Here is a 16,285-nt window from a genome sequence, read left to right as displayed (position 1 = left end):
GTTTGAGACTTACAAGAATCTGACACATTTTTCCCATTAAAATTAAATGTGTCATAGTGTTATTGAGGGGAATAAAATTAATTTGCATGAAGCCACTTTGATAAAGATGAAGTGCTATAAATTATTTCTTTGTGACTTTTTTCTCTTTTGCATAAGATATGGTTATTAGATATACTATTGAATAATTTTTGTCAGAGAGAAAAGGCAATGAAAGAGAATTGTGTTTTATTTTGTTTTGCATTGATTCTTTATTTACTTCTAGTTGTTCATAAAATAGATGCTTCCATCTTCACTTTTCCATGATTTTTGTCTTTCGGTCATGTTAGTATTCAGAGCATTGAGTTTAGTATGGTCTAAATATTTCAAATATTGCCTTGAAGTGCTTACAAATCCATATTTGAAAGACAGAGTCAACTTTATGAACATCTTTCTGCTCACATCTTTGCAGTGGCTAAAAGGGATGTGTGATCGAAAAAAAATAGCCCTCCTTGACTGCCAAAAGTCTCTTCTGTATTGTAAAAAAAAAAATTAATTGCATTCACTGATGACAAGTGTGGGTGTGTTTGGCAGACAAGGGGAAAGGACTTTGCTGGTGTATCTGCTTCTCAAAAATGCTTCTCATTCTGCTAACACTTTCCCTCTTCATGTCATCGAAAATAATTTTTTACTGATTATGTTGACACCAGCATAACGCCAGAAATTTTCTTACATCTCAGATGTAACTGTCTATCATGATTTGGATTCCAGTTTTTTTTAATACTGCATATATGTTTAAAAAAAAAGCCCTTCCTTTTGGAAAACTAAGCAAGTTTTCTCTACTTAACGTGGATGGATTTCTAGTTATGAAAGAATGAAGTAATCTCTTCACCATCTGTGTACAGAAAACATACATCTTTCTGATGACTTCAGACCTTAGAACTCACCTGGACACATCCTTTTTTTACAAAAACTGGTTGTCAGTCTGAATTGACCTTTTCTGGGATCACTAAAGTACTATTATTTTAAAATGATTATGTCAAGCTTTTCCTATTATCAATGAAATCTTATTGCAATGAGCTCTGCAGCATTCCTTTCCTTTATGCTAGAGACATTATTATTATTATTAAAAATTATATTACTCTAAGAATACTTTCCCATGATCTTACAGGATAATTTCAGAGATTTAATAAGGACTCTTTTGCAAGCTCCTGGCTTGGAATAACTCTTCTCTTTTTGGTTTTTCTTTAATTGAGAGAATGAAATCTTTCTCTTGAAGAACATAGTTTAGAATTTCTGCAGTTCCCACAAACATATTCTTGATAGCACTATTGGGCAGGTAGCTTACTGAAGATTTCTGTAAGAAATAGCAATAAGGAAAGGAGGCTAACAGTTAGAGGAGAGCTTATTTTTCCTTCAATGAACCCAATGGCAAAATCATACTGCAGGGAAATTTGCTTGCTTTCTCAGCAAGATAGCAAGAGAAAAAGCAACATGATAAATAGATGACATAGTGAATATGAATACCAAGAAAAGGGATTAAAGCAGCAAAGACTTCTGGAGAAAAGGGGGAAAATGTTCCACAACAACATGGCAAAAGGAAGGGAGATCAAAAAAAGAGGGTGTCTGGCAAGGATTATATCAAGCATGCAGATTGAATTATCTGCTATCATGGTTATCATTAATGTAATTCACTAAAGCAAATGCATAGGTAGAACATCAACAATAACAGATTCATATAGTAATATAGGACTGCTAGATGGTGTAATAGTCAAGCACTGTGCCTGAAGACAAGAAGACTCAACTTCCTGAGTTCAAATCTTGCCTCTGACACATTAGCTATGTGACCCTGGCAAATCACTTAATCCTGTTTGCCTCAGTTTTCTCATCTGTAAAATGAGCTGGAAAATGAAATGGTAAAACAAAGATTCAAGGAAGTTATGACACATAATGCAATAGATAGTAAACATCAGGGTGAGGTTTGAATCCAGGTCCTATGACTCAAACTAGTATCTTTTCAGTTTCATTCTACTTCAAGGCTTAATGAGGTTATGTCACTTGCCTTTCGTTCCACAATTAATTGTAAGAAACATGACTTGGGAGCAATACTAAATGAGGTTTCTTCTACCCTGCTTAGTATAGTACTTAATTCAACCATCAATTGATGAACCATCAAGAATTTAGTGTTTACTGTGGGCCTAATACTATTCTAAGTCCTGGAGATAGGAATACAGAGAATTAAACAATCTCTACACTCAAGAAACTGCAGTAGTGTTTTTTTGAATTATTTTAATGTTATAAATGAACCAGAGATTCTAATACTGGGTCTAAATCCCAAGGAAGCCATTGATAGGAAGGAAGTTCACAATATTTACAGCAGTATTTTGTATATGTGTGTGATAGCAAAGAATTGGAAATAAAGTCAATGCCCATTGATTGGGGAATAGATGAACAAATGGTAAGTACACAGATGTTACAGTACAGGAAGAAATGATGTGTGTGATGAGTACAAAAAATTGTAGAAAAACCTGCATGAACCAATACTGAATGAAACAGCTAAAAAAAAAAACATACACAAAAACTACAATGTAAATGGAAAGGATGACACACCAAAAAATCAAAAGTAAATTAACAAATTTGTAAAGCTCAAGTAGGACTCATATAAAAAGATACATGAAAATATTCCCAATCCATCATTTCATGTATTATTATACATTTCATATGTTTTAAGACATCGTGCTGATTTTTTTTCCTCTTTGAAAAAAATATTATTTGTTTGATGAAATGATCCTTTGAAAGGTGGAGGGGCAAGGATACTTAGAATAACTATAATGATGTAAGAAACAGAAGATATCATATAAATGTATTTAACCAAAAAAAAGTTATGACCAGTAATTCAGGGTATCATTATATTGTCAATTCATGTCTGCATAAATGTTATAGAGGAATATCTTAGAAATACCTGCCACCTGACCAGATTGCTCTGTACCTCAGGAGTTTTTCATAGATATCTTTGGCAGAATAATGATTTTAGATGCATGGAAATAAAATACACAAGATTATAAAGGAAAACAATTCTTTTGAAACATAATTATACAAATATTTTATAACAAGTTCAGAGAGTCTAGGTTAATGCAAAGTTACATATATGTTCAGAATCTCATACAAGATATACTGGAAGTTATCAAGCAGGTACAAGATAAAGGAGAGCAGAAAATTGCAAGTTATCAGGGAAAGATTTTGGAAGAAATAGTCTTAGATCTAAATTTTGAAAGCAATTACCATTAATTGATAAACAACAGAAAAGTGAATGTTGTAGGTGATTAGACAAGCTATGTGGGTATATATATATATATATATACATATATATACACACATAAATATCTGTATGCATATATAAGCATGTTCCAGATATATATGCTTTGCATACATTTGTTTGCATGTTGCATGTTACATTGTAATTATATAAAGGCAGGAACTGAGGTGATTAGCAATTGTTTTTTAATTGATTGACAAGAAAGAGTTTTTACCACAGAGGACAAGAAAGACCATCTGCTTTACCAACTTGTACTTATATAATTTGTAGTATTTTATTTTTTCTTCATGGGCCAAGTAATGATTGAGACTGAACTAAATACAAAGTATTAAACAAGGTCTCTTCAATTAAAAAGACAACAATGTATAAAATCTTGAAAGTTCTATTGAATTTAGATTTGCTATCATAGGAAACAAGAGAAATATGAGTCTCAAGAGACACAGAGATGGATAGTGAAAAAATATTTTTCCACTCAAAAGTGAACAGAACCAGAACATCAATTATAAAAATGAATAGATTGGAGATATTTATAAACTGATGAAGATTAAAATGAGAAAAACAGGGATAAAACCAAACAAATTTGAAAGTTATAAGGAAAATGATGAATACAATGATTAATATGATTCTGGAGGACTAATGATGAAATTCCTTTACAAAGAGGTAATGGATTTAGAATACAAAATCGCATGAATACACACAGATACATATACATATAAATGTCTTATTTGATATATATATGTGTGTGTGTGTGTGTGTGTGTGTGTGTGTGTGTGTATTAAACATATGATTTGATATGAGCAGCTAAGTGGATAGAACACTGGGATAAAGTCAAGAAGACACGAGTTTTTATGCAGCTGTAGATACTTACTAGCTGTGTAACTTTGAGTAAATTACTTAAATCTTTGAGTCACTTTCTTCATCAGTAAAATGAGGTGAAGGAAATAGCAAACCACTCTACTATCTCTGTCAAGAATGGCATCATAGTCAAAATAATTGAAATGACTAAATAACAAATATATATGTTTACATATGTATTGCATACATCCATTGATAGAAGTTGCCTGTTTCTTTTACTTGATAATGCATATTTGTTACAATATTTTTTTTAATTTCAATAGTTCTAGGGAGAAGGAGAGAAAATAGATTTCTATTAATTAAATTATAGAGAGGTGAAAGGTGCTGCAGATGCAAAATATTGCTTTCAATTCCAATGACTTCATTGCATTGTTAGTTTTAATTAACTTTTAAAATTTTGTATTCTGTAAATATATATAATGTAAAAACAACACATATCAATAAAACTAAAAGTGATCAAAAGATTCACTGCTTCTTTACTTTATCCATTATCTAATGTGTACTTTTTATAATCTCTTCCCCACTCTTTCTTTGATATTTGGCAGTGGAGATATTCTCTCGTCTACTGCTACTTCCAAATGAGACATACTGGCCACTAACATAAGTAATTGAGAGATTCAGTAAATCTCTATTGTATGTCAGGAACTGTACTAGCCTACAATATTTATTAATTGCCTGCTATAGACCTGATTGTACTAGTGGTAGGCTTAATAGGTAAAAAGAAAACATTCCCTACCATGGAACAGCTTACAATCTACTGTTGTGGAGGAAATATAATATGTACACAAAGATTCTGGTAATTGTGGTACTCAAATAAGTAGTCAAGAAAACTTGAAGAGGAAAAAATCAACTAATAAATTAGGAGAGAATCAGGATTCTTGAGCTGAACATTGGAGGAAATTAAGAATTCTGATACATGGAGGTAAAAAAAAAACTGCAATGTAAGAATAAGAAACTTTGTGCAAATGGAATACAAGTTCAAAACAATTAGTCACCCACTTTGGCTAGCATGTAAGATTGTATAAATTAAAGCTGGAATTGGAGGCAAAAGTCATGTTAGAGAAGATGATGAGATTGACGAATCATTAAAGATTTTTGAGTAAAGGAATGACTTGATTAAACTTGTGCCTTAAAAAGATATTTTGAAAGCTTTGAGGAGGATAACTTGGAAGGCAAGAGAAGAAAAAAATTTCAGGAAAATCAATCCTAGTATTAGAATAATAAGAGATTATGAAGTCCTGAACTAAAATTGGGATTTTGTGCAAAATTGAGAAAAACGATTTAAGAGTATGGAATCAAAACAACAAAATTAGACATGAGAAGAATCAAAAATACTTAAGATATATATTTGGATGTCTGAGAGGAACAAAAAATGGGAAGTTTAGAAAAGGGAAATTTTAGGGTGGTGGCGGAGTTCTATTGTGAATAGAATGAAATCTATTGTAAACATTATGAATTTGAGACTCCTAAGAGACAGCAAGGTAGAGATATCCAACAGGCTGATGATATCAAAGAGAGAAATTTAGCATAGAAGTTCATTATAGATGTATAAATATGGAAGTTATCTCAATAGCCATGATACTTCAAACAACGGGAGCTAATAGCATAAAGAGGGAAAAGAGGACCCTATATGTTTTCTGTTTTTTAAGTTTATGCTTTATTTTGTATGTCTTTTTCTTTTTCAATTAGTAATCCTCTCCTCTTTTTTTATATTGCTGCATTTTCCTAAAGAATTAGCTCCCCTCTGTTTTCTTTCCTTTTTTTTTTAATCAAAGAAGCACTATCAAGCAAAATGAATTAGCACATTGGCTACATCGTAAAACATTTCCTCATTCTTTAGCCATATTCCACCATTTTGCAAAGAGAGAGCAGGTATAATTTCATCATCAATTTTTCTCAAGTTATTATTATTGTTCACAGTTTCAGTCAGAGTTCTAAAGTCTTTTATATTATATCAGCGAGTATATGAATTGTTACTTCTGCCTACTTCATATTGTATCAATTCAGTCTGAAATATTTATTTTGTTATTTCAAATGACTAAATAATTTACTGCAGTCATATACCACAACTTGTTCACATACCACGATCTTGATTATTCCCAAATTGATGAGGAATTAATGCTATATTAACTAATTTTACCTCCACCACTTTGTTGAAGATTTCCATTCTTTAGGAAGCTAGGGATTTCTTGGTCAGCAATCTCATCCTCATGGACCAGGCTAACCTCAGACACAGTACAAATAAGACACACCCAAAAAATAGCTCATAAATTAAGTGTGTGCAAAACTCTGGGCCTTGTCTGGTTTCTGAAACCCTACTTCAGTGTGATATCTGAGATCCTAGTCCTTTAACTGCTCTATACAAGGGGAAAAAAATTAAAAAGAAATAAAAACAAAAACTAAACACCAAATTCCATTTCTGATTACTCAATAGATTCATCTACTTCTGAGATGGAAAGACGTGATTCCCAGGTCTATTTAGGCTCCCCTTGCAAGGCAGCAAGCTGTCCAAGTCTTGCCAAAAAAATTGTTTCATATGTGTGCTTTCTGAGTCCCTGACCAGAGATTCAAAAAACCTTTGCTGAAATCTCTGGTCCTTTCAAGACTTTTGCCTTTCATTAATTAGTTTGATTAGGAAAAATAGGAGCTAGATAGTCCACATAACCAAAGGGTAGTTAAGAATTCAGGATAATTCAGGAAATAGCAATATTTGCTTCCTTCTCATCTTCTGATTTTATCCAACATCAGGCTTGTTTATACAAGGATGGTTGATTTGACAAGCCTAATTCCTTTCTCAAACTCGATCTTACTTTGTACAGTTCCTAATCCTAAACCATGTTAGGCTCCTTCTTTCTGTATCAAATAATAATAAAAATTAAAATAATAGTATTTATAGAGCTCATTAAAATTTTTCCCTTCATTTTTTCAGATTATGTTTATTTTATCATGAACTCAAGAAATAAAATAAGCATGTCTGTAATATAGTAGAATAAGGGAAAAAAAATGATTACACATGAAACTTCAAATCTTTTATGTGCAATTTGCTATTCCTTTTAAATACATAATGAAGTTGCAATGCAACTTTTAAAAAACATTTTTCCTTCCCCCCATTCTAGAGATGGCTATCATTAGAAAAAATATCCATGTATGTATGTATATATATATATATATATACATATACATATACATATACATATGTAATATACATATGTATGTAAAAATCATTCTATATGTTTACTTATCAGTTCTTTCTCTAGATGTAGATAGTGTCTTCCTTCATAGGTCCTTTGTAATTAATTTAGCTATTTCTATTAACCAAAATAACTGGTTAAAGTTGTTCTTGAAACAATATTGTTATTGCTATAGATAAGGCTCTCATTTCGCTCTCCATTATTTCATGCGAGTCTATCTATGTTTTTCTAAAATCAAGTTTATCTTGATGATTTTCTTATCTGATGATTTTCAAGGCACAATCACTATGATATCTTATTTAAGTCTCACAACTCAGGAAATTGAAGCTGAGAGGTTAAATGACTTTCATAGGGTCATACAGTTATACAATGTCTGAGGCAGAATTTGAAATTAGATCTTCCTATGTCCAACATTCTCTCTAGCTGTCATATCCTCAAGCTGCCTGATGAATTTAGAAAATTATTAGAATGATGTTTCACTTTCCTGTTCATTTCCTTGGCCTTTTTACATATATTCTGAATCCTCCCTGATGTTCTGCTAGACACCTAACATTGTTATGTGTTTGTTTTCTTTTGTTTTCCTATTCTGTTTTATTTTTTTTTAAATAAGCAGAAAGCTAAAAAAAAAAAAAAAACTAATAAAGTGGGTTGTTTCTAAGAGGCCAACTAATCAATATGCTGAGGAAGGAAAGATTAGACCTTTAAGGTCTAGAAAAAGTATTAATGGCTAATTAATACTCTGCTACTCAAACAATACTCAATGTCCTTCAAATGTCAGAGTCCTCTACCTCTTCTTTTGGTCAGCCAGAGACAGTTTGTCAACCAACCTACAGCAGTGGTCATGTCATCCAGGTTTATTCAGCCAGAGCAAGCCTGGTGTGAATGGTAATGTTTGCCCTTGGGCTGTGATGTACTCTGATTGCCCAAACTAGAGGAGATTCAAATGGCAGAAATCCAAAGGAAATGCCAGAGGCTTTTTAAATCCACTCTTGTGACCTTCTGCCCTCTAAATCAGGAGGAAACTTGCATGCTGAGATGTCACCAGGGAATCAAGGGCAATCCTTAAAACTGGGTCTCCAGGAAAATCAAGTGGAATTTGGGACAGATTAAAAAAAAAATTATCACATTTACTGCCTTTACAAATCACTACCAAACATGCAGTGAATAAACATATAAATCATAAATTACAAATGCAATGGGGGAAAGGGGTGATAAGACATCAAACCTGTTTGTCTATTGGCATATGGAGCTCCCAAGGAGGAAATTCCTTCTGCCAGTACAGATCTGGATCTGCTTTGCAATTTATGATCTTAGAGAATTTCCTAGGGGGTTGAAAGATTAAGAGACCTTCTCCAGTCATGTAACCACTATGTCAGAAGCAGGACAGGGACCCAGGTTTTCCTGACTTAGTGGCTAGCTCTCTATCCAGTATGCTATGGTGCCATTCAGATTTATAAACCGCATGTTTTTATAGTATTTTGAGAGTTGTAAAGTGTCTTACCTGCATCATCTTATTTGATACTTGTTTACTTTCCCCTCTGTTTTTAATAAAATAGATGACCTCTAAGTTTTCATAGCAATTAACACACACACTATCATAGTGGAATTTTACAACAGACTTGAAGGGTAGGAACTACACATATTATTATTTTCATTTTACAAATTAGAAAAGAAAAATTGACTTGTGCATGGTTATACAACTAACTGGTCTTTTGACTCCTGAGTCAATGTTCATGATCTTCTCAACTTTTATTGTCCCTCCCAAAATATTACCCTAGAATATATTTTGTATGAATTTTATTTATGCTTATTTTGTTTATTTTGATTTGCCTAAATGAAGTCTCTGATTTTTTTTTTTAAACTAGAAAGGACTGGTATCATACATAAACAATTCATCTATTATCTTTCATCTTCACTTCATGAACAACCCCTCTTCTTTGTCTACTCAGGAATATCTTAAGTGATCTCATTTATACCATTTCTCAAACAAACAAACAAACAAAAAAGGTCCTGTGCTAAAACCTCCTTTCACACTAACCATGTGTCATTTCATTGTCCTGCAGGGCACTTACAACTTCTTTTCCTTTAAGAATCCTGTTCCTTCACAGAGAATAGTCTACCTCTCAGACCTGTGGAGAAGGAAGGAATTTATGACCAGAGGAGAACTAGAGATCATTATCAATCAGAAAATAGAAGATTTTGATTACATCAAACTAAAAAGTTTCTGTACAAACAATACTAATGCAAATAAGATTAGAAGGGAAGTAACAAATTGGGAAAATATTTTTACAGTTAAAGGTTCTGATAAAGGCCTCATCTCCAAAATATACAGAGAATTGACTTTAATTTATAAGAAATCAAGCCATTCTCCAAGTGATAAATGGTCAAAGGATATGAACAGACAATTCTCAGATGATGAAATTAAAACTATTTCGACTCATATGAAAGAGTGTTCCAAATCACTACTGATCAGAGAAATGCAAATTAAGACAACTCTGAGATACCACTACACACCTGTCAGATTGGCTAAGATGACAGGAACAAATAATGATGAATGTTGGAGGGGATGTGGGAAAACTGGGACACTAATACATTATTGGTGGAGTTGTGAAAGAATCCAGCCATTCTGGAGAGCAATCTGGAACTATGCCCAAAAAGTTATCAAACTGTGCATACCCTTTGACCCAGCAGTGCTACTACTGGGCTTATATCCCAAAGAAATACTGAGAAGGGGAAAGGGACCTGTATGTGCCAAAATGTTTGTGGCAGCCCTTTTTGTAGTGTCTAGAAACTGGAAGATGAATGGATGTCTATCAATTGGAGAATGGTTGGGTAAATTATGGTATATGAAGGTTATGGAATATTATTGCTCTGTAAGAAATGACCAGCAGGAGGAATACAGAGAGGCTTGGAGAGACTTATATGAACTGATGCTGAGTGAAATGAGCAGAACCAGAAGATCACTGTACACTTCAACAACAATACTGTATGAAGATATATTCTGATGGAAGTGGATATCTTCAACATAAAGAAGATCCAACTCACTTCCAGCTGATCAATGATGGACAGAAACAACTACACCCAGAGAAGGAACACTGGGAAGTGAATGTAAATTGTTAGCACTGCTGTCTATCTACCTAGGTTGCTTATACCTTCGGAATCTAATATTTAATGTGCAACAAGAAAATGGTATTTACACACATATATTATATCTAGGTTATATTGTAACATATGTAAAATGTATGGGATTGCCTGTCATCAAGGGGAGGGAGTAGAAGGAGGAAGGGGATAATTTCGAAAAAAGAATATAAGGGATAATATTATTTTAAAAATTACTAATGCATATATACTGTGAAAAAAAATTATAAAAAAAAAAGAATCATGTTCCTTTAAGGCTTAAGCATCAACTCTCTCATTCATCCCATTTTCTAAGTTGAAAGTGTCCCTATGTCACAATATGAGTCCTTCCTATCTCTCTTTTTCCTTATACATTATTCTCATCCTTGTACTCTATACTGTAGCTTTCTGTCTTGCTTGCAGACATAAACTCCATCTACTACCCAATGCCTTTGCCCTCTTTGTTTCCTATTTTTGGGATGTTCTTTCTCTTCATCTTAGTTTACAATAATCTCCTATTAAAAATTATTCTGGTTTCTCCCTACTTCTCAAAAGTTCTCTCCCTCCCATGCTATACTCATTGTGTATTTAGTTGACAGATAAATAGAATCTATGTATATAGCTATTATAAATCTATATAAATGTGCATGTATGTATATACATACATATGTATGTATAGTGAGCGGAGAAGACATGTATACACACACACACACACACACACACACACACATATATATAGACATATATAGATACATACTATACAACCCTAAGAAAGTCACTTAACCTCTCAGGTTCCTCATTTATAAAATGAGGATAATTTTTTTGGAGGCAATTGGGGTTAAGTAACTTGCCCAGGGTCACACAGCTAGGAAGTGTCTGAGGTCAGATTTGAAGTCAGGTCCTCCTGACTTCAAGGCTGATGTTCTATTCACTGCACTACCTAGATGCCCCATGAGTACAATTTTATCACCTACCTCAAAGCCGTGAGATTCAAATAATATATATTTAAAGTGTCCTGTAAACCTTGGGATAGCTAAGGGGTGGATTCAAAAAAAGACCCATCTTCCAGAATTCAAATTTGAACTCAGACACTTTCTAGCTGTGTAATCCAGGGCAAATTATTTACATCTCTCAGTTTCCTTATCTGTGAAATGAACTGGGGGAAAAAATGACAAACCATTTCTGTATCTTTGCCAAGAAAACCCCAAATGGAGTCAGAAAGAGTCAGACATGACTAAAATGATTGAATGATAAATTTTAAAGTGCTATATAAATTCCATTATTTTTAGTTTTTATTATTGTTTGGTAAAAGAAGGAGCTGATTATGGTGTAGGGACAGGGATCAAAGAAAGTAGAATGATGATAGGGAAGCGAATCAGGGTTATCAAATCACTAAACACACACATACACATATACATATATATGTGGATATATGAAAACATATTTAAATACATAAATAATATATATATTCAAATACTATATATAGTACTCATTTAATATAAATGCTATATATATCTACATACATCTACACATCTATATATACACACATGTATATATGTCTATATGAAATCAACCTAACTATCCATCCATATTTTATCTGACTTTATTTAAACAGAGGTGACTGATATAATAAGCTTTATTTCTTTTCCTCCTACTACCCTACTTTCTTGAGTCCCTAACGATAAACCAAGGCAGAGTACATATTAGCTCCTTTCTATTATCGTCCCTGATAAATTATTTCATGTTACTGAAGAAGGGTTTATTTCTGTGCTCTGGCATTCTCAGAGTATTTATACACTCCCAAATTAGAATGTAAACTACTTGAGGACAGAGATTGTTTTATTTATGTTTTACTTGGTCTCCAAGGCACTTAAAAAAGAGGAACTTATTGAATGCTTGTTGATTGAAATGTAATAGACCAACTCCCCTAACTTCCATAACCAAGAGTCTAGAAGTGGTTCTTTCTTATCCTTAAATTTCTATCTTTGTTCCCCTCTGTCTCTGTGTATGTCATTTTTTATTGTCTTTCACTCTTTGTGACCTCATTTGGGTTTTCTTGGCAAATATACTGGAGTAGTTTGCCATTTCTTTCTCCAGCTCATTTTTCAAATGGGGAAACGGAGCTTAAATAACTTGCTCAGAGTCATTAGCTTGTGTCTGAGGCTAGATTTTAATTCAGGAAAATTAAGTCTTCTTGACTCTAGATCCAGAACTCTATTCACTGCTTCACCTAGTTGTCCCTCCTTGCCCCATTACATGCTTGGTAAATACTGATTGTAGTTGTTCATATCCCTAAGGAACCTTTAGGGAAAAGTTATTAAAGAAGTGATTTTTGCTGCAGTAAGCAGCTTAACAGTACAGAGCTTTTTCTTAGCTTCAGTGTAGTCTGATCATGTCCTATTCAATTCTGGTCTGGTACAATGTCCAACTATAAAGCCTTTTAAAGATATATGCAGGCTGATAGACGCATCACCTAAGACAATGGGTTATTTGTCATAGTTATTAAAGTAGATTTCTCACCACCACTTTAATTTGTGAGGGTTTTATGTTTTCCCAATGATGATGCTTCAGTAACTTTTTTAGAAAAAAAATGAATTACAGCTTTTGGTATTTAGGGCTTCAACAAAATGGGATTTCATCTGTGTTTATAAGCATTTAGAAGACTTCACTGGAAATAAGGAATTCAACTTTTGTTTGGAGAATGAATAAGACATCCTCAATGACACTGATGAGCACCTTACTAAGTATATTTTTTTCTTTTTTTATACTTTGACTGATGCAAATGATTAAATAAATATATACATGAATATTTTTCAAGGGATTTTGCATTATTATAAAGTTCATGAGAGATACAACTTGGATATCCTGGGACGTATAATCTCTCCCTTTTCTAGGCAACTCTGTAAGACTCTATAAGGGATAGAGAAGGTGCTGATCAGCACAGGTAAAGGAAGTTTATTATTGCGCACTCTACACCAATATTGTTGTTTGTCCTTCATTTTCAAAGAGGACCAATGACATCTCAGGTAATGTTTTGACTTGTGTATGAACTGGATTCAAGTGAGGCAACTGCACAAAGTTATCAACCTCACTCTCTTCCAAAGTCATTAAAGCCCAAAGGGAAGACAAAAATCAAGATAATAGGAGATGGTCCAAATTGCTAGAGATGACTTTGTGTCTTTGATATCTGACCAAGCCCTCAAGTGCTTCACAAAGCCTAGCAACTAGTATATCTTTTTGAAAATTGGTCCCATACTGATCAATCAGTTATTGCTTCCATGTTCCTTTGATTGTTTACAGATACTTTGGAGATTCAAAGAATTGTCCCTGTTTACTCTCCCCTTCCCAACTTGGAAAATCTTTATTTTTTTTCATCTAATTAGAAATAAAATTGTATTGTTTTCTTTTAATTAATTGATCTTATTTAATTGTTTTTACTCTACAAAAATCTGTCTACCATATATTTGAGATCCAGGACTAAGCTGAGGACATTTGGTCCTGGTTTGTTGGGCAATTGGCATACATTGCTTTATAAATTGATATCCTCAGAAGATTAAACCTTTGTTTCTTTCAGTCATTTCATCTTCATCTGCCACAATTTCTCTCTCTATTCATCCTTGCCCAAATGTTATCAAAGTACATGTGTCCTAGATTTTTCTCACGTTTTAAAAAATATATATGCAATGCTACTCTACCATCACTTTGACTTCTGTCCTTAAATAAGATAATTTCTTGCAGAGTATTAATGAAATCAGGAGTCATATGCTATTACATCTTAATGATACCAGTGAAATCAAATTTATCTCCTTATTTAAATTCTCTACTTCATCCTACTATATCCTATTATTCCTACTTTGTTCATCTTGACATAAACCTGTTAGGTCATTGGTTTTATTGCTGGTTCTCTTCTTGAATTTTGTCTGCTGTGCATGAGTCCTCTCATCTGTTAATCTTCCTTCAGATCTACTATTCTCTTTGGGACCAGGCATGGAGAATTTTATCCCAGTTCTCTTCACTTTTATTTATAGCTCTCTTGATTATATTTGCAAAGCTCTAAGAACATGTATTTTACCAGACCTTCTAAAATGCACTCCATCCTTGGCCAAGAGCCCATTATTCCCATATTAAGCTGAGGTCCAGAAATCCAAATCACATTCTCAGACACTATTTTTCTTAGTAAACTCTTCATTTCTCAAATTTCTTTTTCTCTTCTGAATCTCCTACCTCCAATTGGCATCAATAATGACAAACTTGCTATGTGGGTATTTAGAAAGTTTTTTTTTTGTTTTGTTTTGGGTTTTTTTTTTGTTTTTGTTTTTGTTTTTGTTTTTGTTTTTTTTTTTTTTTTGCTTTGTTGCAGTTGTTATACCCAGGGTTATATTCTTTCCAATGTTTGTCTAGGTTTTTTCTGGTGCTATCATTTGTTCTCACATAAATCTTCATGTTTGATGTAGTGTTCATTGTGTTTAATGATTGGTTCTATTTTTACTTGTTTCATTGACTCTTCTCTGTCTCCTTTAATTAATCATAAAGTCATGATTGCTAAAGTTGAACATTCTCTCTTCGGTCCTCTTCTCTTATAGGCATACTAGGTGTGCTGTGCTGTGATGTGATCTGACTCCAGGTCAGAAATACATGAGTTCAAATCCAGTCTCAAGAACTAGCCTGGACAAGTCACTTAACCTCTGTCTGCCTGAGTTTCCTCAACTATAAAATGGGGACTATAATAGCATCTATTTCCTAGGGTTGCCTTGAAGATTAAATGAGATAATATTTGTAAGGGATTTAGCATAATATCTGGCACAAAATAAATTTCCTTTCTTCTTACTTCTTCCTTCCTTCCTCCTTCTTTCACTCTTTCCCTTCTTCCTTCCCTCTTTCACTCATTCATTTCTTTTTCCTTCTTTCCTTTCCCTCTTTTGTTGCTTCTTTCCTTCTTTCTTTTCTTGCTTTCTTCTTTCTTTCCCTTTTTTCCTTCCTTTCTCCTTCTTTCCCTCCATCCCTTCTCTGTTTCATTCATTCCATTTCTTCTTTTATGTGGTACGTGGTGCCAAACATACTGCATCTTTCTTGAAGAAGAAACTTTTCTTCCCTTTTTTCCTTCCTTCCTCACAATTACAGTAACCTTCTGGTTGATTTCCTTAACTCTAGTCTCTCCCCATTCCAATTCATCTTCTACTCAGCTATTAAATTTATTTTTCCTAAAACCCAGATCTCTTCATGTCATCTCATCCCTATTCAACAAACTCTAGTGATTCCTTATCACCTCCAAGATAAAATAGTATTTGACTTTTAAAATCCTTCTAGGTTATGAAAAATTCTACTCTAGTCCCTTCCACAAACTGTATGAGTTAGAGACTTGGCCTCCTTGTAGTTTCTCACATACTTCATCTTGTTACTCTAGATATTCCATCTCCTAACACTGCAGTTTCATTAGCTGTCCCCATGCCAGAAATTCTCCTTTCAAATCTCTGTCCTACAACTTTCCAGACAAAAATTCTATCTTCTACAAGAACTCTTTCCTGATCTCCCTTAGTTATTAAATTAATAATTTAAAGATTAGCTACAATTTATCCAATTTATCCAATTTATGGCTTGTCTGCTTACATATTAAAAACTCTCCCATACAATTGAGAGCTCCTTGAAGTTAGAACATATTTTGCCTTTATTTATATTCCCAATATCTAAGCAATATGCCTGGCTCATAGTAGGTGCTTAAGAAATGCTTGATATGACTTTACTTGATAATTCCCAGGAGGTTCTGCATAATGTATTAAATAAATATCCTTGGAAAATGGTAGGCATCTGTGTACTTTATGTCAAATCGACA

The sequence above is a fragment of the Sminthopsis crassicaudata genome, chromosome 1 (assembly GCF_048593235.1).
Source record: "Sminthopsis crassicaudata isolate SCR6 chromosome 1, ASM4859323v1, whole genome shotgun sequence".
In the NCBI taxonomy this organism is placed as follows: Eukaryota; Metazoa; Chordata; class Mammalia; order Dasyuromorphia; family Dasyuridae; genus Sminthopsis; species Sminthopsis crassicaudata.
Note: the sequence above shows the minus strand (reverse complement) of the source record.